General features: G+C 39.1%; 1 long non-coding RNA gene across 1 annotated transcript; it reads right to left on the bottom strand.

The window, feature by feature from the left end:
- Positions 1–5,911: 5,911 nt before the first annotated feature.
- On the bottom strand, positions 5,912–20,373 carry LOC123393035. The gene is made up of 3 exons (XR_006607740.1): positions 18,223–20,373; positions 7,306–7,423; positions 5,912–6,378 (listed from the first exon to the last, which is right to left on the bottom strand). It is a non-coding gene; the product is annotated as an uncharacterized LOC123393035 (long non-coding RNA).
- Between the last annotated feature and the right edge of the window lie 4,060 nt (positions 20,374–24,433).

The following is a 24,433-nucleotide window of genomic DNA, read 5'->3' as shown; positions in this document are numbered from 1 at the left end:
GTTTGAGCCACCTATTTGTCAGAATTATTTGTGCCCTCAGGACTTGCTGATACCTGCTTCTGGTTATACCATTTCCATTGTAGGACTGATTGCTGTTGGGCCCACCCAAATTTATCACCTAGTGGGTCTGACACTCACCACATGTTGGGCCATTCTGATCATGTAATCAGTTGGTATTCCATGTTCATATGACCAATAGCTATGAGGATCAGTAGCAGATCAGGAGCTGCTTTGTAAATGATGTAGTACTCAGCTGTAAATGGCTGCTCTGGAAACTTGCATTCTACACTGTGATTCTTCTATTAGATCTTGCCAGAGATTCCATGTAGTATCTTACCACCTATTCCTCTAGAACTATGGGATCTACTTGGTCAAAAGACCCAAGAAGCAGGGCTGCTGGTACTATAGCCTGGACAGACTCTAGAGCCTTTATTTTTTCCATACCCCACTCAAAATTGGAAGTCTTCCACATTATCCAACAAGTGGATCAGAGTAATATTTCCAAGTGTGGTATATGCTGCTACTGAAATACAAAGAGGCTTAATAAAGGTTATGCCTATTTTTTCTAAGTGGTAGGAACTTGAAGTTACCAAAACATGTTCTTTAACTTAGAAGGTGTATTAGTCAAGATTCCACAGAGAAATAGAGCCAGTAGGATATATATATACTTAGTAAAATACACTTATTTAAAAGTATACTTATTACAGAAAGGATACTTGTAATGAAGAATTGGCTCATACGATTATGGAGGCTCAACCCATGCTCTACTGCCTACAAGCTGGAGATTCAGGAAAGCTGATGATGTAATTCACTCCCAGTCTGAAAGCCTGAGAGAAACTAAAACCAGGAGAGCTTATGGTGTGAATCCCAGTCCAAGGGCCAGAAAGGAGGTGAGATGGCCCAGCTCAACTAAATGAAGCAGGGAAGAAAAGGAACAAATTTCTTAAATCTATTGTTCTATTTAGGCCCTCAAGGGGTTAGATGATGCCCACCAACAGTGGGGAAGGCAATCTACTTTAGTGAGTCCACTGATTCTAGTGCTAATCTCATCTGGAAACACTCTCACAAAGACAGAAATAATGTTTCATCTGGGTACCTCGTAGCCAGTCAAGTTAACACATAAAATTAACCATCACAAGTCCATCCCTCGTCAGCTTGGCACCCATCTACATCTCCTTAAACCATACTTAATCTCCAAATAAAAATAATAACAAGATCATAAACTGTCCCACATGCAAAGAAAAACACACGTTTTTCCCTAAAAGAGGAGGTAATTCTTCGAGTGATGTTTACTCTTCCCTTGATGTCTTATAACTTAATACCACGATATAAAATTAACAATACTTAAATATTATGATATAAAATCAGTAATTTTATATTACATAATAAGGAAATAGGAAAAGAAAAGAAAACAGGTAGTAGCTGGTATTTATAACTACCTTCTGCCACCAACCCATCTATACTCCCTTTGCCTTCCATAAGCACCTCAGCTGATCATGGTTCTTCAGTTGGTGGGGTAAAAACCTGAAGGGTCTGGACTATTAGTTGCCCTGCATGGATTGGGTTGTTGTAGTTTTCCATTGACCTTAATCATAAGGCATAGTATTACTAAGAGATTCCCTTAGGGATTCCCTGTATCCCAGGTATACTTTTCCTTGCTTCCATTATGGAGTAGCACTTCAATTTTCCCTTCATGGTCAGGATCATTCATCCTAGCCACCATAATAGCTCCCTTCCTTGCCTGTTGATTCAAAGGAATCAAAAGCCCAAAGTGTCTGGACAGCAGTCTTAACTTATAGTTCAGTGGCACCATTGTTGTGTCTCCTGGTGGAAGCATTCATCCCCCTGGAACTAAAAACTCTAGGCTAGCAAAGCATAAATTTGTAGAAATAGGAAGCAAAATTTTTTCTAGTGGGTCACTAGGTGTAATAGTAAGTGGTGCAACCCCCATTTCCATCCCTTGATTACTGGACCTATGAATCCTGGCTATTCAAGAAACAACATCATATATTGGGCACTGATTCAGAGTATATGCAGGCTTCTGGAGAAACTTGCCCCAGCCCTAAAAAGTACTGCCACCAGTAACCTCTTCAACATTGGCCACAGCAACTTCTTTCAAGATATGTCTCCAAAGGCAAAGGAGACAAAAGTGAAAATAAATTTTGGGGACTTCATCAAGATCAAAAGCTTTTGCACAGCAAAGGAAACAGTCAACAAAACAAAGAGGCAACCCATGGAATGGGAGAAGATATTCACAAATGACCATACAGACAAAGGGCTGATATCCAGGATCTGTAAAGAACTCCTCAAACTCAACACACACAAAACAGATAATCATATCAAAAAATGGGCAGAAGACATGAACAGACACTTCTCCAATGAAGACATACAAATGGCTAATAGACACATGAAAAAATGTTCACTACCACTATCCATCAGGGAGATGCAAATCAAAACCACAATGAGATACCACTTTACACCAGTTAGAATGGCCAAAATTAACAAAACAGTAACCAATGTGTGTTGGAGAGGATGTAGAGAAAGGGGTACCCTCTTACACCATTGGTGGGAATGCAAGTTGGTGCAGTCACTTTGGCAAATCCCTTAAGAAATTCCTTAAGATTTCTTAAGAAAATTAGATTCCTTAAGAAAAAGATTCCTTAAGAAATTAAAAATAGAGTTTCCCTATGATCCTGCAATTGCACTACTAGGTGTTTACCCCAAAGATACAGATGTAGTGAAAAGAAGAGCCATCTGTACCCCAATGTTCATAGCAGCAATGGCCACAGTTGTCAAACTGTGGAAAGAACCAAGATGCCCTTCAATGGACAAATGGATAAGGAAGACATGGTCCATATATATTATGGAGTATTATGTCTCCATCAGAAAGGATGAATACCCAACTTTCATATCAACATGGATGGGACTGGAAGAGATTATGCTGAGTGAAATAAGTCAAGCACAGAGAGTCAATTATCATATGGTTTTGCTTATTTGTGGAGCATAAGGAATAACAAGGAGGACATGGGGAGATGGAGAGAAGGGAATTGGGGGAAACTGGAGGGGGAGATGAACCATGAGAGACCATGGACTCTGAAAAACAATCTGAAGGTTTTGGAGAGGTTGGGGGTGGGAGGTTGGGTGAGCCTGGTGGTGGGTATTATGGAGGGCACGTATGGCATGGAGCACTGGATGTGGTGCATAAACAATGAATTCTGAAACACTAAAAAAAATTTAAAAAAAATTAAAAATTTTTAAAAAATAAAAATGGTACTGCCACTTAGCTGGTATTGTAACAAAGACTTCAAAAAGCGATTTCACCACTCTATCAAACCAGCTGCTACAGGATGACGGGCAACATGGTAAAACAGTGAATTCTATTAACATGGGTCCATTGCTGTACTTCTTTTGGTCTAAAGTCCTAGCATGGTCCCAGACTAGTAGAGCCCTAAGAGCTTTACTGATATGGTAAGCTCCTAACTTTTTACAGAGTTTCTCTCAATCTATGGAGTACATGCATCCTACCAGGCCATCCAAAGTACTTGCCATTTCCTCCTCATGTACGGTTAACATGCTATCACCAAAACAGAGAACCAAAGTGATATTTTGTGGAATGTCCAGAAAAAAATCCCCTTGAACTATATTGTGATGAGTGTGAAAGTTAACTTAGGCTTAGGAAAAGTCTGTGAATGCATACTGTTGTTCATCCTGGTAACCTGCTTCTGATCTTCATTCATAATAGATATTGAAAAGAACACAATTGCCAACTCAATAGCCGTATACCACAAATGAGAAGTAATGTTAATCTGTTCTCATAAAGATACTACATGTACGGTGCCTGGGTGGCTCAGTGGGTTAAGCTGCTGCCTTCAGCTCAGGTCATGATCTCAGGGTCCTGGGATCGAGTCCCGAGTCGGGCTCTCTGCTCAGCAGGGAGCCTGCTTCCTCCTCTCTCTCTCTGCCTGACTCTCTGCCTACTTGTGATCTCTCTCTGTTAAATAAATAAATAAAATCTTTTAAAAAAAGATACTATATGTAGCACAGAAGTTGCATTAGGGCTACCACCTGCTTAAGTTTCTGGTAGTCCACTGAAGTTTCTAGTAGTCACTGTCATTACCATGATTCATCTCATTTCTGTAGGAAATAGAGTAATGTATTAAATGGAGATTAAATATCAGGTCAATCATCTACTTTGGCTTTGAGTCTTTGAAGATGGTGCTAATCTCTGCCATCCACACAGGGTTGGAGGACAGCATTATTTTTTTATTTACCATCTGGGCATGGGTGACTTCCACTTCATCTTTCCAATAGCTCTTACTCCACAGGTTAGGGAATGAATAGGAGTATTCTGCCAGATGCTAAATATGTTCACCTGATTATTCAGTCAGGAAATTGGAAAATGACTACCAGATGGATCCAGAGGCCAACTGGACACAATTTGAGATGGTCCTGGGCCGGAGCTTCATTTATCATCCAATCTCCATTCTCCCTCATTCTAAAAGAGGAGACATGAGAGTGCTTTGGGTTCCCAAGTAACAGAATCATCTCCAGTCTTCAATCAGTCCTCTAAAATCGGAGCATTTCCCAGAATCTAAGACAAAAATTCATGAGCAAATGATCTGTTTTTTTAAAAAGTGCCCTCCACAGAATTGCAAAAGAACTGGAAGAAGCTGAACAAAGAAGAGGAAGAAGTGGAGGAAGCGTGTAATGTCAGGCAAAATCCCAGCCTTGGAGTAATCTAGCAAGTGAGTTTTCAAGTGGAAAACTAAAAGAGTGAGTTGTTCACATGGGAGGCAGGGAACTGGGCTTTCACACTTCTACTAAGTCAGTCATTGGTTAAATGCCACTGGGGTGTGGGGGCAGGAGTAAGAAGGTCAATGTCAACTTCAGGTGCTTCTGTCTCTCTTCAAGTGAGGGTCCAGTGGAAGTCTCTGAAGAAGAGTAACAGGTATGACTTGTTAGCAGCAAAAGCACATGGAGGTCAGGCAGAGAGATACACAAATGAAGATAAAAGGGACCCAAGGGTTTCTGGTGAAGCAACTACTATATCCACTACGGTAGTTAAAGGGCAGATAATGGCCAAAAGGTGACAAAAGTAGAAAGCATAAAAGGACAACAAAACTGGTAAAGAAGAAAATTTAAACAGGGAGAGCTAAGGTCAGTGTAATTGGATGGTCTTAAGATCAAAGAAGAAGTAAGATAGGATCCCAATAGTCTAAGCATTCACCTCTCCCCTCTTATTTCTCCAATGTCTATTGACATGACCCTCCCCACCCTTCCCCTGCGCACACACACCCCCTCAGAAGAATTATCAATAAAATAAGCACCTACATTATATCATCCCATTAAACTTGTTTTTATTGGTTTAGCTGCATTTCAAGAGGAAATACTCCCTCAATACGGTATCTGTAGAATTCAATATACAAGGAGCAGAAATCCTGATTTTCATGAGCTAAGTGACCTTGGGCAAGTTACTTAACTTCCTCTAGCTTTAGTTTCATATTTTTAAATGTGGATAAAAATACCCACAATGCAAGGATTTTTGAAGATTATGTTTTAAAATCTATGAAGAAAAAATAAAAAATAAAATAAAATCTATCCAAAAATGACTAGCATATATTAGGCAGGTAGTAAGTACTTAATAGTATTTTTGTTTTTCCTTTAAACATGTCTCTAAACTATGGGGCACCTGGGTGGCTCAGTGGGTTAAAGCCTCTGCCTTCGGCTCAGGTCATGATCTCGGGGTCCTGGGATCGAGCCCCGCATCCGGCTCTTTGCTAGACAGGGAGCCTGCTTCCTTCTCTCTCTCTGCCTGCCTCTCTGCCTACTTGTGATCTCTGTCAAATAAATAAATAACATCTTTAAAAAAAAAAAAAAAACATGTCTCTAAACTAGACTGTACTTTTTTGTTTCCTGAAATTCTTGAGACCCAACTGGATTCTTATTGTTACATAGTCCTCGGGGCAGCCTATTAAAAAATCTGATGAAGCCTGAAGAGTGCAAGCTGATATAATGCTGGCCGATCTCTCAAAGAGAAGGAATGATAGGGGGTTTTTTAGTTTTATTTTCTATAGGGAGAAAAAGCTTATTTTCACAGTGTATTTGAAGAAACAGAATTAACTTTTAAAATATATGAAGTTGATTTCATGTAGGATTGTGTATTGTAACTTCTGGCTTTGGGCTGTCACCACTGTTTACCACTTGGACATCACAACACTTAATTTCAGCAGCTAGATGTCCAGGAGAGAGGTCTCATGTAGCATGCAGACGTAAGGCCTGTTCTGACAATCTTCTATGGGAATCATTACATGTTCTCCTAGGTGGAGCTGCTAAGCAATAATTAGCGTTGGTACAATAGTCTCATCTATAAAATTAGTCCTAAGAGAAAAAAAAGAGAGAGAGAGAGAGCATGTGATGAGGAAAAGTAAAGTAAAAATGTGCAAGACATAAAGGGCGGGGTGGGTAGGAAGAGAGGAATTATACAATTGGATAAGAAATTAGCGAACAATAATTATTGGCAAAGTAGTTAATATAAGATACACAGTTCTAGCTTACTACTTACATTTTCTAATCTCACAATCACCCTGCTGGGGTAGATGAATGAATGGGTGGTAGATGAATGGAGAGATAATCATAGATATTGAAGGTATAACCATTGATTGATAGCTGTTGAAATGAATTATTAAGGGAGAACAGATTCCAAATTTCTAAACAATTATGCACTACAGTTCCCAGATGGAGGCTTTATTTTTCCATGTCTCTTTGTCATTTTCCTTCTATGTATTACCACCTGGCGCCCTTTTGTTCCCCAGCCTGGCCCCATAAGAATGCAAGTTGCTTGGCAACTGATCCATCCACTCAAGTGTCTCAAGGAAATAACCCTAGCTCCTAGGATGGTGCATGATCCATGTTATTATAGTAAGCTCCAGTGTTTACACCTAAGCCTGGAGAGATAATCCTTGTTCACAGTATTTCCATTGCAGTCTATGAAAATCCGTGTATAAGCCAAAAAAGGTAAATGGGAGCTATATGATCTGTTCTCTCTTTCAAGAACTATTAATTTGACAATATATGAACAGGTGCTGGTGCAACTTAGTTTAATGCTGAAATATTCTGTAGTCAAAGATAACCCAGAAAATGTATGAATGTAGGCAACCAAGATGATAATTATTAGACATTTCCAGTATTATAAATAACAGAAAACTTTAATCCATATAATGCAAATGAAATGCTGTATTTTTTTGCTTGAAATCTTCAGCCTTTCCAGCTTAAAAGTTACAAACGCATGCATATATACTCACATACCTTCTAGCTGAAGTTGCTACTTTTCCCACTTTTAGAGAGAGCAGTCAAGCATGCAAAGGAAAGTGGTGTATTATCATTTGCTTCAAAGGGCTTGTGGAGCTGGAGACAGAGGTCATCTCTGCAGGAGTAACAAGGCACAGATAGAGGAAAGGGTATGTTGGTCTATATGGACATATTAGTTAACCAAAAATGAATAAATCTGTCGAGCAAGACATAAGAGGGTAACTTGTAATGCTTCTGTTCCATTACAAAAGAAATGATTCTTAGTATCCTGGGAGCAAAGCTCACACACAGAGCACAAAAGTCAGGTTCAACCCATTACAACTACCGGTGACAACTACAGTATTGTTTATAAACTTTTTTCCCTAAGAGGTATACTATGTTTGGGAACGCTATACAAGACCATTATTCCCTTTCCCCAAAATGTAACCACTTAGACTCTCATATATGAAACTTCCTTACAACTTATATTCAAGTATGGGAAACAGCAATTAAAAACTATATAATGTATAAAGAGAGCAGGAGTGGTTGGTGCAAATGATTTGAAATGTAGGAGAGGATTCAAGGGTGAACCAAATAATTTTGGCCTGAGCCACTGAGTGAGTAGCACCAGTGAGTCTCTAAGTCAGAAAATATTATTTCATTGCACCCTGTGCTGTGTCCCCAAGAGATGAGGGCAATGGAAAACTCAGACAAGTGTGAGGGGGTCTAAAGAAAGAGGAAATATGTGCCTAACTCCCCAGGGAAACCAGAAGGGAAAAAGTTCAGAAGGGGGCCTTGCCAGCATCAGAGAAAGCCAGCAGGGCCTGTCTCGTGGGATCTACTCCAACAGCATGCTCACGTCCAAGGGCCACCAGAGATGAGTGCCCAAGGAAGCATGGGGGACCCAAAGAAATCTGGTGGTGCATAAAAGAGGGATACAGAGTAACTTAGGAGGGCCTGATGATTGGGCACCGTGGCAGTTAAGTCATGAACAAAATAGAAAGGAGCACAATAGAGGTCAGCAGGTGCCAACAAGTAAGGCAGTAGACCAGAAATCTGCTCCTCACCAGCGTCACAGCCTAGCCATAAGCCCTCCCGGGCCCCCAGCATTCAACACAAGAGTAAAGATAGACCAGAGGAAACCTGAACTGTGTTTATCCCTGGAATGCTTGAGTATCCTTGAACTGACAGTTTACCAGAAATAAACCAGATCCACCATTCAGAATAAAAGCCCAAAAGAGTCCAGGTTGAGTTATACAGAAAATTAGTATTACTCCTTTTCCTTCTTTCCTTCTTTCTTTCTTTCCTTCCCTCCCCCCCTTTTTCCTTTTTGTATGCCTGAGTTTGAGGCTGATAAATCCATAGCCAAGATATAGAATCCAAATATCCTCTAGGTGCTCTAGCCTGTGGATCGCAAAAGGGACCTGTTTAACAATTAGCCCCTAAGATAATGGTAGAGTAGGCAGTTAGTAAGATATGAACAGATAACACCTATTTCTTCACTGGCGCAAAGGGTGGAAACTGAGTTCTACACCACTGGGAAAGCCCCTGAGGGATATGCATGTGCTCTCCCCTATACCTGCTGCCCTACAGTAAGCTATAGCTTCATTATAACACATTTACATTGTGATTTTGAACCCTCCCCCGCCCGTTGTGGGGCAAAGTTGTCATAACAGTTCCAACAAGGACCATCTAGGGCCAAAAACTCCTCCTACTTGGACGATTGGAAGCAAGCTCAGTCAGAGTCTGCCTCAGCTGTGACCCGTAACCTACACAAACATGCAAAGACAACCCTGACCCCCGTACAGTCGCCACCTCTGCACCTGCCTGCTCTCCCACCCTGAGGGTGTGTTTTCACTTGGACCACTATGAAATGCTTGCTTGCTTAAGAGTTTGGCTCTAACTGCTTTCTTAGCCAAACTCAAGAACTGAGGCTGGAGAACAAGACTCACCACTAACTGCAAGAGGTAACAAATATTGGTGAGGATGTGGAGAAAGGAGAACCCTTGTGCACTGTTGGTGGGAATGCAAACTAATACAACCTCTATGGAAAATAGTATGAAGGCTTCTCAAGAAATTAAAAATAGAGCTACTACATGATACAGCAATACCACTTCTGAGTATTTCCAAAGGAAATGAAACCATTATCTCAAACAAGTTTTTGCACTCCTGTATTTATTGCAGTATTATTCACAATAGCCAAGGGATGGAAAGAACCTAAAAGTCCATCAAGAGATGAATTGGACCAAGAGAATGTAATGGATATTTATACACACACGCATACACACACAATGGAGTATTATTCAGTCTTTAAAAAGAAGGAAAATCAGGGTGCTTGGTAACTCAGTCAGTTAAGCATCTTACTCTGGTTTCAGCTCAGGTCAGGATCTCAAGGTCAAATCGAGCCCCATGTCCATACTCCGCACTCAGTGCAGAGTCTGCCTGTCCCTCTCTCTCTCTTCCTCCCCAGCTCACTCTATCCTTCCTGGCTCTCTTCCTTTCTCTCTCTGTACCTCTCTCTCTAAAATAAATAAATAAAACCTTAAAAAAAAAAAAGGAAGGAAATTCAACATAGTTGAAACTGGAGACTGTTATAAGTGAAATTAGGCAGACAGAGAAGGAAAATACTGCATGGTATCATTTATATGTGGAATCTTAAAAATAAACAACCACCACTACCACCACCTCATAGACACAGAGAGTAGAAAAGTGGTTGCCAGGGGCTGCAGGGTGAGGGAAATAGGAAAAGATTAGTAAAAGGGCACAAATTTCCAGTTTTGAGATAAGGCCTGAGGATCTGAAATAGAATATGGTGACTACAGTTGATAACACTGCATTGAATAACTAAAATTTGCTAAGAACTTAAATGCTTTCACAAAAAAAACAAAAAAAGTGAAGGGAGGTAAATATGTGAGGTGGCGATTGTGTTCATCAATTCAGTGGGGGGGGGGGACTCTGTTCACAATATGTACATACACCAAAGCCTCACATTGTACACTTTAAATATCTTACGATTTTATTCATCATCTACACCCCAATAAAGCTGGTGGGTAGAGGTAAAACAATAGATAAATAACCACCTAACTCTTCTGGATCGATAGGTGTACTTGCAAGTGGTAAGATTAAAGCCCATATCCTGCTGAGTCTTTGCAACTTCCCAGAAGGGGGCTTTATGGCAGTGGTGGCCCTACAGCCCAAGCCTTAGCTGCTGCCCTCACTGCACTGCCCCATGGCCCCTTGCCGTTGACCATCCAATCAACTCTCAATAGGGCAGTGTCAGTACTCAACTGGACATGTGCTACTTGCTCTTGGTGAGGCAGTATTTTAATAGGAGGAAATTCTCCCAATTCAACATTTGGAAAAAATAGATTGATTCACATTAAGAAAGTGTCAACATCCTCAACACTAACTAAAAGGTACTTCTGCTTATAGAGGATTTTTCTTGCTTCTTTATATAGAATGTCCATGGTGAAAAGGATACTCTTTAGGCTATTATGGGTTAACAGAAATTTCCCCTAAAGAGACTCAAATGCTTTGGCTCTGGCTCAATCCTACCCCAAGACCTTACCCCAAGGTCAGATATGTCTCCACTTATACATTAGAAAAGTGGGATTCTGATTTTCCAGTAAATCCCTAATAAAGTTAGTGACTATGAACAAATCCCCCAGAGCCAGAAACATCTGCAAAGAAACATCTGCAAAGATGAATACTAGAATGACCCACATCTGTCTCTGCAGTCAGGCTTGCTGGTGCTTCGCAACAGATCTTTTCTCTTTAGAAGTTTTTGGAAAGGGAAGGTAAATGGAGCCTGCTAGAACACCATCTTGAAAATAGCTTTCTAGCAGTAATAGCCCTGGAAGTCATGCCAATAACAGGCCTTAAGACTAAACATAATTATAAGTTCGAAAGCCATATTGTACCCTAACCCCTCCCCCAACAATCAAAAACTTGGCTCTCAGAATCCTCTGAAAGAAAAGAGGAAAAGTTCTCAGAATTTTAGTGTTTTGTCTGAAGAATAAGAGTTAATCGCGATCTCATCATCAAAAATAGAAAAGGACAAATGCAAGGATAGTATACAAGAGTTGTATATCTTCTGATAACCCTGATTGCATTTTCACTCACTGCATATTTATAATTAATACATCTGTGTGAGATAATTCCTTTAAGGAACTAGTTTATATACAATCACTAACCTCTTTTTCTAACCTAGCATGAGATGTTCAATGCCTTTCAGCTTATATGGGGAGTGGTGGACTGGGGATATTTTCTTAGACTGATATTTTCTTCAGAGAGTTCTGTGTATAGAGTACCAATTTGGCTGAACATTATATATATAAAACTTGCCATATGCTTCTTCCCGAGCTCCTGAAAAAGATAGAAAATAAGATTTGGAGCTATGATGCAGCACCAGCCCTCTAAGTCTTCAGTCATATAGTCCGATCCGTGTTTAAGATTCTGTAAACACTCAGTACAACCATCTGAGAGTTATGTGCTGTTGTGTGGTCTTACTTCATCACAGCTGTAATAAGTTGCCCTTTTAAGTTACATTTTTGTTTGTTTGTTGATTTGTTCTTTTCCACCTCAGCTCTAACTTTTCATTTAAAGCCAAATAAGGACATCAAATTAAAATAGTAACCAAAGAGATCAGACAGGAAATTCCAAAGTTAAGTTTCGCATTGTAATTTTAACTTTCCCATGATATGTGTTTCTGTACCAGTTAGCATCTAGCCTGTGTAGCCTTGTATGAAGAGCTTCTGACCTCAGTCACACTCATTTTATTTTTTACTGACAATATGAGAGGGAGCAATGAAGAATCAAAGCAGGCCAGAGATCAGTAGGCTGAAAAGCAAATGCTGAAGGGCAGGGTAACAGGATGCACGCAAATATGGAGACTGGAAAAGGAAACAAGGCGCAGACGGACTTCTGTTAGTGACTGGGCAACTGTATTTTGGGATTTCTTAAATGCAGGTTTTCATGTACTTCTTTTCAAATATCTGCTAAACAACAATTTGAACCACATTATTTTTTTTTATTTACATAGAACTAGAGCATTTGGTTCTTTGATTTCACCCCTTGCTTATAAATCTTCTGACCAGTCATTAACTGCTTGTAAAGCTCTGGCACCTCATATATTGTCACTTAATCATGTTATGCTACAGTGGGCTTCCGAGGAGGCAGAAATCCTACACAAAAACACTTATAAAGAAAGCCAAGGCAGACAGCCTGACTAAGCCAGTAAGAATAAAAATTGTTGCTGACAAGGGAATAGAATTGACAACTAAAGCTTTCTGAACCAAAGGGGAAAATGAATAGCCAAGACATTTGAATTGTTGAAGGAAAGGATGTTTCAGATCTAGGCAAGGGGAGGAACAGAGCATAAAACTGGAAATAGAAGATTAACCACTAAGCCTGCTCAGAATGAATCATAAAGAGAGAAAAGGGATTATTAGCCCAAAGAATCCAGGCAGGAAGGGCCCAGGGCAAAGCCTCTGGTGCATCCTGCCTTCATGTCTAAGATGTTGAAAACTGTACCCTGATGGAAGATGGGCCTCACTGGTGTCCAAGACATGAGGGAATAAGAAAGGACTAGAGAAAAATGCATTTAAATGCCAGGGTACTACTAAATTTAAAAAAAAAAAAATTGTGATCATCTTCATGATGATACTCAATGCCACTGAAGATGTGGTAAAACCAGAACCCTCATATTAGGAGGGGCAGCATTAGTTGATATAATCCCTTTGAAAAATAACTAAATAATATGTATTGAGAGCCATAAAACTGCTGTTATCTTATTTTTTTAAAAAAAGGTTTTATTTATTTATTTGCGAGAGAGACAGTGAGTGAGAGAGCACACAAGCAAGGGAAGTGGCAGAGGGAGAGGGAGAGCTTCCAGATGAGCAGGGGTCCCAATGTGGGGCTTGATCCCAGGTCAGACACTTAACTGACAGAGCCACCCAGGCTCCCTGCTGTTAGCTTTAATACAGAATTTTCTTTTTAGGTCATTTATTCTAAAGAAATACCTTAGGATACAGAAATATGGAAATTAAATATAGAAACTATAAAAAATCTCTACCCAATGAAATATTCAAGATAATACTATATATAAAGTTCAAAAAAAAGAAGAAACAATATCCAAGAATAAAAGTCAATTTAAATATAATATGGTCTACACACTCATTGAAGTAAAAATCATAGAGATCATGATTATTGAAATGATTCTTTTTTTTTTTTTAAAGATTTTATTTATTTGATAGAGAGAAATCACAAGTAGACGGAGAGGCAGACAGAGAGAGAGAGGGGAAGCAGGCTCCCCGCTGAGCAGAGAGCCCGATGCGGGACTCGACCCCAGGACCCTGAGATCATGACCTGAGCCGAAGGCAGCGGCTTAACCCACTGAGCCACCCAGGTGCCCCTATTGAAATGATTCTTAAAGTACATAGCAACCTCTATGAAGTATTCCTGTCAAATACGTACAAATATAGTTAAACTGGAATCGAATCAAGCTTTTAGATAAAACTGCCAATTTATAGGAAATACCAGGTTGAGAAGAACAACTTAAACTGTTCATAAGTAAGCAATACAGAACCACATTCAACTGACCTAGTTTCGTCACTAGTTCAGCGACTTGGGAGCAAGCGGGGAAGATGTTAACACTCTAGAGGCTGCCGTCTAATAGACGTTTCAGCTATGATGGAAGCATTCTGTGTCTGCCCTCTCCAACATGGTCATCATTAGACATGTGGAACTGTTGAGTACTTGAAACATGCCTAGTATGACTTATGATCTGAATTTCTTCATCTCGACTTAACTTTCATTGACTTAAATTAAAAATTCGCTTGTGGCTAGCAGCTACCATGTTGGATGACACAGTTTTAGATTAAAAAGATTTAAGAGACACATAATCCTATCAATGTGTGGACCTTGTTGGATCCTGAAGCAAACAAACAAATTTGAGATGACCTGGGTCTTTGGAGGAAATTTGAGTATGTCCCAAGCTGGATGTTAATGTCGTCAATTGTGATAAAGGTATAGTGGTCATGTGGAAAATTATTTATTTTAGAAACCCATGCTGAAATGTTTAGGGGTGAAATGGCAGAATGTCACAATGTGGGATTTGCTTTAAAATGCTTCCAGCAAAGAAAGAAAGAAGAGAGAGATGAAGCAAGGGTGACAACATGTGGATAATTGCTTAATCTGGGTGAGGGGTATGTAGGGTTTATTACATTTTCCTCTTTTCTGTGCATATACGTGTATGTGTGTTCTGCTTGAAAGATTTTCATAATAACAATTTCTAAATTCATAATTACATGGGAAAGGCTTATAAATAATGGAAAAGCAAACTATAAACTTGGCCCATCGGCATTAATTTTTTTGAACTTTTGAAAAGATTTTATTTTTTTAAATCAGTTAAGCTCACAGCAAAATTGAGCAGAAGTTACAAGGAGTTCTAATGTGCCCTCTGTCCCTACACTCACATGATTTCCCATTATCAGTATGTGTACCTGAACGATACCCTTGTTACAGTCAATGAATCTACACTGACATATTATCAGCCAAAGTCCGTAACTCACATTAGGCTCACACTTGGACACTCTGTGGGTTTGGATAAATCTAGGATAACATGTCTCATACATAGTGTCATACAGAGGAGTTTCTCTGCCCTAAAAATCCTCTGTTCTCCACCTATTTATTCCTCCCTGCACCCAACCCCTGGCAGCTACTGATCTTTTAACTCTAAAAGTAAACTTCTAACCCATCTTTTAACTGTTAAAGTTTTGCCTTTCTAAGAATGTCCTATAACATTAGCCTTTCAGATTGGCTTCTGTCACTTAGTAATATGCATTTAAGTTTCCTCCATGTCTTTTTTATTGCTTGATAGTAAAGGGGAGGAAGAAATTTTTCTTTTTCCTTTCTTTTTTTCTTTTTTGTATTGGAGATTTATATTTATTTATTTTCTTTTTTAATTTTAATTCAATTATGTAACATATACTGTATTATTAGTTTCGGAGGTAGAGTTCAGAACTATACCGATTGAACTAGTAATGAGCTCAAGTTGTTTGTTCATTTTTTTAAGATTTTACTTCTTAGAGAGAGCACACGAGGAAGAGAGAGCAAGAGAGGAGAGAGAGAGAAAGGACACAGGAGCAGGGGTGAAGGAGAAGCAGACTCCCCCCCTGAGAAGGGAGCCTTGCACAAGGTTCCCCTCTACCCCAGGACCACCCCCATGATGACCTGAGCTGAAGGCAGCCACTTAATCAACTGAGCCACCCATGCCACCTATGAGCTAAAGTATTGATACTGAGTTACAAACAATGTATTAAGATATTCACATTTGCAAATTATTTTATTTACATTTCAGTGGAGACTGAATACATTCAACAAGCTAGGAAGTGCTTATAGGAGTATTTTCAGCATGCTTCAGTAAACATCCATGAAGTATGGCAGCAAAACAGATAGCTTGAGAATCACTATTATTAACACATACACATACCCATCCACGTCCATATACAAAGAGACCGGATGGGAACATGCCCTAGAGTTTATTCCATAACAGTGGTTTTGTTCATGTGGTTGAAGTAACTAAGGAATAGAAAATTTTCTATAATCTGGTTATGTTACTTTTAAATTGCAATTAAAAATGACATTTAAGGGACGCCTGGGTGGCTTATTTGGTTAAGCAGCTGCCTTCAGCTCAGGTCATGATCCCAGCATCCTGGGATCGAGTCCCACATCGGGCTCCGTGCTCAGCAGGGAGTCTGCTTCTCCCTCTGCCTCTGCTGTCTCTCTGTCTGCCTGTGCTCGCTCTCCCCCCCCCTTATAAATAAATAAAATCTTTTTAAAAAATGACATTTAAAATAAGCTTTTAAAAATGTTAAATGTGGTTTGGTATATAGAATTATTCTTAATTGACCCCAGCAACTTTTATTGCCAAGACACAAATCTATTTCTGCACAGACCACTGTCTTTTTTTTTTTTTAAGATTTTATTTATTTATTTGACAGAGAGAGATCACAAGTAGGCAGAGAGGCAGGCAGAGAGAGAGGGGGAAGCAGACTCCCTGCTGAGCAGAGAGCCCGATGCGCTGCGGGACTTGATCCCAAGACCCGGGGAACATGACCTGAGCCGAAAGACAGAGGCTTAACCCACTGAGCTACCCAGGGGGCCCAGACCACTGCCTTTTACAGTTTTCAGAGGCAAGTGAATAGAATAGAATAAGCCCATTCACAAATTTGCAAATGTACTGTAATGTGAACAGAATTTTTTTTTAAAGATTTAATTTATTTGACAGAGAGAGAGAACAAGCAGGGGGAGTAGCAGGCAGAGGGAGAGGGAGAAGCAGGCTTCCTGCTGAACAGGGGGCCCAATGTGGGGCTCCATCCCTGGACCCAAGGACCATGACCTGACTGAAGGCAGACACTTAATGACCGAACCACCCAGGCACTCCTATGAAGAAAAGTTTCAATGTAACATAGAAAAGGGGTAATTTATATTATCTTAGAAGTTAAATAAACTTCTCTTTTCTTCTCATTCCATTGGTAATTGTTGATATTATTTAATAATTAATGCTAATATTTAATATTGACTATTTCCTCTTTATACAATATATATTTAATATAGTCAGGCATTGTTTTAAGCACTTTACATATAGAAATTCTCACAACAACGCTTTGTGATATGGGATATTACTGTTCTCATTCTGAAGCTGGTGAAATTCAGACACAGAGAAGTTAAGTTACTTGTCTAAGACCCCTCAGCCAGTAAATCGTGGAGTCAAGATTTAAACCCAGGAATTCTACTCCCAAGTCCCGCCTTTAAGCACTATGCTATGCTAGTTTAGGTAATAATCTCGATTCCCTTTGTCCATTGGCATGACAGAATCAACTGTCTTTGTCTCTCACTGCAAAATGCATCCCTCTTCAGGCAGCCCAGGGAGCTAAGGACCTTCCAGCAACTTTTGAAAAGAAAAGGTAACTGAGTCAAAGAAAGGGACATTAGCTTGCCATTCTCTAACTTACATCTGAATCGAATTCCTACTCAGCCCTTGAGAACTAAACCTCCCCTCCATGGACAATGAGTCCTCCTCATATTCTCACTCTCAATGAGCCGAAGTCGTGGAGGATGGCTCAGTTCGCATGAGCCAGCAGAGCAGACCATCTTCTTGAACATGCTTACACTGTGGTTAGTTCAGAATCAAAATACCAATTTTACACCCCATCATGCAATAGATGTTTTTACATGTGGTGCCTTCATTCAGTCTCACCAAATAGTAGGGTTTGTTTTCCCAGCTAATTTTCTCAATAACGAAGGTTAGTCTTTTAAAAAGACATTATTTTTTTTTTTAAGATTTTTATTTATCTATTTGAGAGAGAGTGAGCACTAGAGTGGGCAGGGTCAGAGCAAGAAGCCAACTTCCCACAAAGTGGGGCAGCTGAGGTGGGACTCCATTCCGCTGTACTCTGGGATCATGACCTGAGCAGAAGGCAGTTACTCAACCAACTGAGCAACTAGGTGCCCAAAAAGATGTTACTTTTTAAGTACATCTTTCTAACCAATAATCAGCAGAGACTGCCTTGTCAGACAAAGTATGTGGAAGAGAATATAATCTTATCTCACTGTAAAGGTCATTGTATAACACCATGTGTGGAACAACAGCCCTTTATCACTCCTCAGGCTATGGAGAGCAGAGGATTCTTGGGTCCTCTGTTGCATGCTCTTGGGCAGCTGTGCTTTTGAATTTCCACAGCCGTCTCTGATGATAGTTTTCTGGCATCCTGGAGGGAGTTTATCAGTTGTCCTATCAGTTGCTAACCTTACTGTCCTTTCTCTAGCCATCATTCACCTCCTTGTAATTTCCAAACCCTGTAACCATTCACACCACAGTGAATCTGTGATACATGAGGCTGTCTATGAAAGTATAAATGTATGCATACATACCTCTTTCCACGAAGGATTTGTGACAGCTTTTCTCAATTATGCAGTTTAAAAGGTAATGATCTTTCAGAGAATTGGAATAAAAGGAAAAAAAAGAATTAAGTAAATAACAAAGCCAAAACTAGTAATACACACAGACTGCATCCCCTGTAATTGCTGGCCCTAGGAAACAAAGCGGGCTCTAGGCTTCTGGGAATTCACAGGAAAGATGAAAATGTGATCAATCAGTTCACAATGCTCAGAAAGTTAAAACAAGCCAGCTCTTCAGGAAAGTTACTGACACTCCCGACATGAAGACCTACACGAATTTTTTTGTGATGTTCATAAAAAGGACAGTATAAGATAGAACACTTGGCATTCTTCAAAGACATTCTGACAATAGCTAGTGTTAGACATTCCCAAATAGTTTCTTTAAAAATCCCTTAATATAAGCCAAAAGCAAATATCCAAGAAAAATAAATATGCAAAGTAAGAGTGAAAACAATTGGACTGAGGAACTATGAGAGTCTCAGTAAGCCAAATGCACAAACTTTAATACGTGAAGTTTGTGATAACTATTTTCCTTGACCGAAGGCGGCTGGCACATACTTCCTAATTGATGGCCATGTTCCAGATATGTAGGTTTATAAGCGTTTATATATATCTTATGGGCAAATCTATTTCTTTTAGGGACTATCTCTTTAGAAACCATTAGAGACTGCTGGCCATTAGCTTTAGCTAGTTCTCAATTCCAGCCTTGTTGCTGTCATTATTTTATGAGAAGGCACAAAGAAATCTTATCATGTACGTACTCTTTATAATCTTCAGCTTCGAAACCTTCAATAAAAAGATACGACTGCCTCATTTTTAATGGAAATTCCTAAATCTGTAAATTAGTAAAGTGAATTGAATAAAGACATACTCTAATTCACACACTAACTTGGAGATATTCTTTCATTATGAGCCCTTCTCTGAAGTGAATTTAATCAAAGTTTATTCAGTGACTTTCAAAGCAAATCCACCGGCTCACTTTACCTTCCATTTAGGTCCCTAACAACAGGATTTGAGGACTGTTCCTCACTTTAATTCTTTAGCTGTGTGATGCCTACTGTATGTAGAGAATGTTTGCAAGTTTGGAGTCTCTGAACAACACAATGAATTCCCTCTACCAGACCACAACACAATTGCTCGGCTATCAAGGAAAGCTTTTTTATCCTGCTGAGTTCAAAGTTCAAAATTTATTTCTTAGCTTAATGCAATGCTAGTGCAAGTGTGTTTAATATATTCATTCTAAATGCCATCAGAGGACGGTGGTGTCAACATTTTGGCTTTGTTTGGACAGCTTTTGTGCAAGCGCAAACACTGAGTGTATGAAATCTAATGAGATTAGGCGCTTACTGCAAAATTAAAGGCAGGCGACTAGACTTCAAAGACATTACCACAGTGCAAATCCCTTACTATATTTCTTGGGCCATTTCAGCAAACTGAAGTTTGAGAATCACCTTTACCAAAAGATTTTTTTTCTTCATAGCAACCCTTTATTAGAAGACTCGATATTAAATACCTCTTAAAGAGTACATGTTTTTTAGTTGTTGTTGTTTTTTGATCATCCTTAAAGAACACTATAATTAAGGAGGATGAAATTGAATCAAGACAAATAAGAATTAACCAACAGCTCTTTCAGGTCCAGAATTAAACATGAATCTTTTAAAGGTTGTGGATTTTGAGTGTGGTACTGTGTTGTTTTTGCAAAAATATAGAAAACAACAAAAGAAATTAGACCTCATCACAACATGATAATGAATCTTCTGATTTTTTTTCACATAATTAACATAATAAGGGCTTACTATGTCCTAGGCACTGTTCTAAGCGATTTGTACATATTAAATTAATGCCAGCCACAACCTTATGAGACTGCTAATATTATTAGCCTCAATTTACAGATTAGAAAACTGAAGCTTACTGAAATTAAACTGTGGTTTATTAAACTAGAATAATAGACCCAGGGGAGAGTATAGATACATGATAAAAAATTGAGCTAAGAACCTTGTTTCTAATCACAAGCATTTTTCACTTCAAACAAGAGATACAAAGGACCTGCTGAAGAAAGGACAATAAACAAACCCATATCACCTAAGAATCCTGGACATAAACCAGATTCTAAAAAGAGACATGCAAGCTGCATTATGGCACTCCAGTGATAACACGGTTAGGAAGAAGAAAAAAATCAGAGAACAACTATAAGCCTTCCACTTGCAGGGAAAACAGAGGAAAGACAGAGCGATGGATGGAAGAGGGTGCTACTGCAGAGGTCCCCAGTCTAACAAACCCAGCAACCAAGTGTCTAGAACTGTCAATGGTAGTAAGAGGCTAGTTGGAAAAAATGTCTGGAGAAAATAATAACTTCAGTATGGGAATATAACTTTTAGGTTGAATCATACAAAATAGTTTTTGAGGGGCGCCTGGGTGGCTCAGTCACTCAAGTGTCCAACTCCTGTTTTTGGCTGAGGTCATGATCTCAGTGAGGTCATAAGATCGAGCCCCATGTTGGGCTTCACACCCAGAGCTTAAGATTCTCTCTCTTTCTCTCTCCCTCTGCCCTTCCCCCTTTTGTTATGTCTCTCAGAGAAATAAATAAATAAGTCATTAAGAAAGAAAAATTGAAAATACATCTTTAAAAAATAAGAATTAAAAATTAAATATAATAGTTTTGATCTTTTTTTACCTACTAAATTGATAATTGATGCCACCTAAGGTTTTGAGATATTCAGGTAGGGAGGCTTCTGATAACAGTATGCTCCACTGGACATATGCCTGATACAATAGGAACTGCATATATGGATTTATGTCTCATTTAGACACAGCTGATAATCCGAAGTCAAGTCAGAGGTTGCATTTCTGAAAGTAGAGGATGTCAAGCCATACTCACAAAGAGAGAAGGAACTCAGCAACGTGTGAGAATAAATAAGAAACTGTACCATGACTAACATTAGGCTAGAAATAACTGAATTTTTGGAGTTAAAATCAGAAGCAAAAACTTTGGGTACAGACAAAAGATGACCATAGCATAAATGATTTCTGTCAAATGACAGATTGCAGGGGCTGGGGATACAGAGAATACATGGTAAGGAAATATGGCTATAAAATGTGTATATACGTTCCATTAGCTTACTCATGTAAGAAAAAAGTTGCTTTTTTTTCTTTTTTAATAGAATGACAACATAAATAAAAAAGAGTGAAGAGCCTTTGGTACTTTCCTGAAGAAAAAAGAGACCCAGGTATTTCACCAGCAAGAAAAAGAAATAGATAGCGACACAGCAGAGAATACCCAAGAGCAAAGGGTAAAAGCACAGGATCTATTCACATGAGACAGGAGATCCCCCTCCTACAAAGTAATCCAAGCCCTACAAAGGATGGAAAACCTGGTAGATGACTAAGGTTCCACAGGAGGAGGACTATTTCTGCTCATTGTAACTTCATGGCTCAGAAATTTTAAGAAATGATTCTAATAGTTTTCAGTAAGAAAATTCTGCCCTGATCCTCAGGCAATCATGTTCACAGAAACATTATGATTGCTAATGTCCACCAGGAAGTCTTGTTCCTGTATGCATGTAAACATCTGCAGACTGTTCAGACAGACGGTGGGGGGAATAAAGTCTTAACAGTCTTCCTGCACGTAGTGGCATTAGCCTCTGTTAGAAGATCAAGAGTTTAAGAGGCCATTGAAAGTTGTAAAAATTCAGGAAAGTTGCTTCAAGAGAAACTCATAAAGGACAAACAGTAAATGATGTATCAGTAACCAGAAAGACAGATGCTGTGCTAGATAATATATCATATCATCAAACTTTATTTCTAAAATTTCTTATCCCCACCTCACATTACTTACATTCTGTCACATGTACATACCCACACACAGATCCTTACAGGGCAGAGATTTCATATTCATACATCTGCTTCTCAAAAGACTTGGCAGTGTCTTGCACATGGTAGACAGTTAATAAAACTATTAGATGAATGGGGTGAACTTCTAAAAGGTTACAAGCTTTGATAGTTAGAATTTATAACATAAGTTTAAAAATATATTAAATGACTTATGAAATGAGAATAATAACTAACATTTGAGTATTTACTATAGGCTCTATTTTTACACAGATAATCTTTTTTTATTAAGGATTTTATTTCTTTCTTCATCAGAGAGAGAGAGAAAGAGAGAGAGCACAACTAGGTAGAGGGGCAGAGAGAGAGGGAGAAGCAGTCTCTCCATTGAGCAAGGAGCCCAATGCAGTACTCTATCAGAGGACCCCAGGATCACGAACTGAGCCAAAGGCAGACGCTTAACCGACCAAGCCACCCAGATACCCCTTACAAAGATTATCTAATTTAATTGTCATATAATCCTAAAAGGTAGAGACTACCATTATTGCCATTTTACAGATGAGAGAAATGAGGCTTCAAGAGGTTCGTGGTAGTGCAAGGGTTCAAACTTGACATTTTTCTCAAAACCATTAGGTATATAAAATGCCTGGACAAATGTCAGGCTTCTGTGAGATTGTACACAAGGCAGACACCATAGTACAATATGGGTCACAGTACAACACCCAGCCTGCAACCTGGCATGCATAACAACCACGTAAGAACATAACAACCTCTGAAGCACTCTGCCTATTTCCTTACCTGCATGGTAAGAAATCCGACGAGATCTTTAAAGGACCTTCCAGGTCTGAACTTCTATAGCTTTAGACCTATTCTCAACAATGGAATTAAAGGTGGTTAAAATTCCTGCATCATTTTAGTTGGCTAATGCCCAAAAGGACTGATAATCATAGTATTTGTAAAATGGAAAGGGATTTATAAAAGTGTAAAAGGCTTTGGGAAGTTAGTCACTGGTCTTAGAATTTGTCTTCAATCTCAGGCAACTATTCATGCCACCAAGAGACAACAAAAAAGCAAACGTAAAGCAAAAACTCTAAAACATTTTCTTTCTTTCTTTCTTTCTTTCTTTCTTTCTTTCTTTCTTTCTTTTTTTTATGTGCCTTAACTAACAACATGCAATAGAAGTAGCTGGATAAGTTAGTATATAATGTTATTCTTGCCACACTCTCAGGAGTGAGACACTAACAAATGAAATAAAACTGAGTGTTCTGATAGCAAGTATGAGTACCATGTCCCCAAACCACTGTATGGATTCAGTGATACAACTTTACAGTTTCTCTAACAAGAAAGCATACCTTTTTAAAGAATGAGTATAAATGACAATGAAATTTTATTTTATTTCATTTTCAAATATGTAATTTATTTTAGAGAGAGAGAGAGAGAGTGTGTGTGTGTGTGAGAGAGAGAGAGAGAGAGCAGGGGGAGGGGCAGAGGGAGAGAGAATCCCAAACAGATTCCCTGTTCAGCATGGAGCCTAATGCAGGGCTTGATCCCAGGACCCTGAGATGGTGACCTGAGCCAAGACCAAACGTCAGAAACCTAACTGATCAAGTCACCCAAGTGCCCCAATAATGGATTTTTAAAACATAACACAAAACACCTATGAAGCTACATCTTCCTGGCCACAAGAAGGCAGAGGTACAATATGCTATCCCCTAAGTATAAAATGATCTTGTTTATACCTGGATAGGAAAACATGTTTATCACTCTTGGGCTAGTCAGAGACCACTGCATTTTCATGTGAAAAGAAATGGATGGGTGGATTCTGTTTAGTGTGTGCAAGGGAAAAAATTCTTCTTCAGATACAGAACTGCCTGCCCCCAAAGACAAAGTTCTTTGCTCCTAATGAGCAAAAAAGAATTTTAACTGTAGCATAGTTTTGGTGTTTCCTTATAGCAACTCACTATATACTGATTACACCTAAAGTATATTAAAGTACATTGTTATCAACTAGGAAACTGTTATCCTTGTTTCTCTCCTTTTGGCCCCCCAAATAACTTAGTCTGGCCCAAACCTCCAGTATTACAACAATTACTCTTTCAGGAATTCCAAAGTCTACTTAAAACTATAGATTACTTCTCCTACTCATTAATAGAAGAGGAAATCCTGTCCTTCAGTCAAAGGCACAGAAAAGTATTTGGTGAATCACCATAAAACACAAGAAAATAGGTAATGACTTCTCATCTTCAGAAATTACGTAGCACTCCTCTTGCAGTTCGACTCATAGGAGACTATTTGCAGAGGAGAATAAGAACAAGAGGTAGATTTTCTCAAGTTAGCAGATGGGAAGTAGGGAGGGTGC

This window comes from Mustela putorius, unplaced genomic scaffold, assembly GCF_011764305.1.
Source record: "Mustela putorius furo isolate JIRA1106 unplaced genomic scaffold, ASM1176430v1.1 tig00000721_pilon_pilon_pilon, whole genome shotgun sequence".
In the NCBI taxonomy this organism is placed as follows: domain Eukaryota; kingdom Metazoa; phylum Chordata; class Mammalia; order Carnivora; family Mustelidae; genus Mustela; species Mustela putorius.
The sequence above is the reverse complement of the archived record's forward strand: the minus strand, read 5'-3'. Positions and strand labels throughout refer to the sequence as shown.